This window comes from Chenopodium album, chromosome 3, assembly GCF_948465745.1.
Source record: "Chenopodium album chromosome 3, dcCheAlbu1.1, whole genome shotgun sequence".
Lineage (NCBI taxonomy): Eukaryota > Viridiplantae > Streptophyta > Magnoliopsida > Caryophyllales > Amaranthaceae > Chenopodium > Chenopodium album.
In genome coordinates, this window is record NC_137836.1 from 2,706,028 (window position 1) to 2,708,816 (window position 2,789).

Sequence of the window (2,789 nt, forward strand, 5' to 3'; positions counted from 1 at the left end):
ATGATGATAGTTAATTGATGATGTGGCGCAATGTGGTGCAGATTTATGTAAACGTTTTTAGAAACGTTTTTTAATAGATAAGTATAGATATAGATTTAGTTGTTGGCAAGATTAATGAGAGAAAATATGTAAATAACTATGTTTAGGAGCATAAATATCCAAGACAACTAGCATTAATGAGAGCAAGTAAGTACATAAATATTTTATAGGATATAATTGTCTAAACACTATTCATTAAAACAGAACTTGTATATATTAATAAGGATATATATGTAAATACATATTTTGAAGGATATAATTGACATCATACTATTCATAAGAATAATCTTGTACTATTTATAAGGTAGGGATTAATTAACTCCTAATGTATAGGATTATGCTCTACTAAGTGAAGGATTAATTAGCTTGTGTTAGTGGAGTCTTAAGCCCTTAAGGTAGTAGGTATAGTGGGTTAATGATCATGGATCATGTTCCTTACTTTTAGTTTAGTTTTTGTTAGGAAATAAGGGTGTAATTGTGTTTGATTAATGCGGAACAAATCAATGAAAATTAAGGATTGAGAAAAGCAATAAAGAAGATAAACAAAGAACACAAGGATTTACGTGGTTCGGTCAAAATAGACCTACATCCACGGGTGGGGGATTCGAGAGCTTCTTCACTTTAATGGAGAAAGAAACAAGAGAATAATACAAGGAGTCCTAAATCTAATGGCTCAAAAGGTATGATCTAAATGATCAACTAAAGGGTCCTTTTATAACATAAGGAAACCCTAATAAAACCCTAAGATTGTTCCCCAAGTATACTCAAATAGCCGTCATAGAAAAGATATAATTTTAGGAAATATTCCATCAATTATCCTAGAATAACCTAACTACCGAGCTATAGCTCGGCAGCTAGTTCATGCCTGCCGCAAGTCCTCATAGGGCCGAGCTATAGCTCACTCGCATAGAGCTATAGCTCGCAGCCTCGTTGCAAATTTCCAGCTTCGTCAGGTTTTGTAAAATGGTCATAACTTTCTCGTTTCTTATCGGAATTGGGCATATGACCTATCGTTGGAAAGCTTTTGAACCAAGATATCACCTCCAATTTGAATCACCTCAAAATCAGTTGTAGTTTGAGAGATATAATCGTTCAAAGTCAGCCCTACTAGATTTCGAGTCACAATTCAACAGTTTTAATTTGCACTATATATATAGACACATTATGGGGTGAGCCGTGAGCCTACCCAGACCATTGCCCCGCCCCATGCCCATAATTTTAGTATAATTTACTTGAATGTTATACTAGTAAATCAAAGAAAGCTACGTTAGTTGGAATTTTGTGTTTTAAATTTTTTTTTTAAAAAAAATTGTTCTTGTTACTTCATACGCCCCGTCCTATATAAAATTTTTGGATCCATCTTTGAGTATAATATATATATATATATATATATATATATATATATATATATATATAAAACACGATTTTCAATGGATTGAATAAATAAAAAGCTCTTTTGCTCCTTCTCTCGTTTCTCTATCTATAATTTCAACATGTTATTCAAAGGCCATGTTTGGTAATTGGCTTTTTAATCGCTTTTTGGTTAGCTTTTGGCTTTTGGCTTTTTTAGGTGGTCAAACAGCCAAAAAATGTGTTTGGTAATTGGCTTTTTAGTCAGCGAAAAAGCTGGCTTTTAAGCCAAAATGAAAAAGCTGCTTTAAGTAGCTTTTTTGTTGGCTTTTGGCTTGTTGGCCCACAAATTATCTAATAAACGGCCAACAACCACCAATTAATTTACCAAACACTTTTATAAACAACCAGCTTAAACAACCAATTTCAAAAGCCATTATAAACAACCAAACATTCCAGCTGGTCAAACAAGCCAAGTGAACCAGCCAACAGCCAACCGCCAACAGCCATTTGCCAAACAAGGCCAAAGATAGAGATAGAATAGGAAGTGAGTCAATGCACACCATCTTCTAATTTAGGAGTGAAAAAATTGAACCGAAACCACCACGACAAGAGTGGTTGAAAAAAAGGAGGGAGTTTAAAGGCATAACATTTATACAAAAATAAAAACATATGTGGTCCAGGCGATGCCCCGGATCATTATATATATATAATAATTTTAAAGTTTTTAATTTCATCAAGACATATAATGTAATGCTATACACAAAATGGTGGTTGTGACCTAGATTTTCCCTTTCTTATAAGCGAGAATAAAAATTAACTTTGTTCACACATGAACACCTAAAAAGATATACTACCTCTATTTCATATTTTTTGCAACTTTGGGATATTATTTGTGAGAGATAAAATATTCCAAAGTTGCAAAAAAAAAAATGAAACGGAGATAGTACATGATTGAACAATTATTTATTGAATGGTTTACAACTGTGAGTCATAGTGATGTACTCTAATATCGCAAATTCTATGCTACTCCTGGAGTACCGTATCCCTGGAGCACGATACTCCAGGTTTATAGAATTTACGTTATTTTAATATAGGCAAAATTGGCCTCAACACTCTGAACTTTGGCTTGGGTGCACTCAGCACCCTGAACTAAGAAAAATAGCCAAAACACCATGAAGTATTAGCATGGGTGCACTTAGCACCATACAAGAAATTTTCCGGCCAAAAGTGGCCGGATTCCGGCGACTTTTTTTTTTTTAATAAAAAATGTTTTTTTTTTAAATAAAAAATGTTTTTTTTAATAAAAAATATTTTTTTATAAAAAATATTTTTTTTATAAAAAATGTTTTTTTTCTTATTATTATTATTATTATTATTATTATTATTATTATTATTAT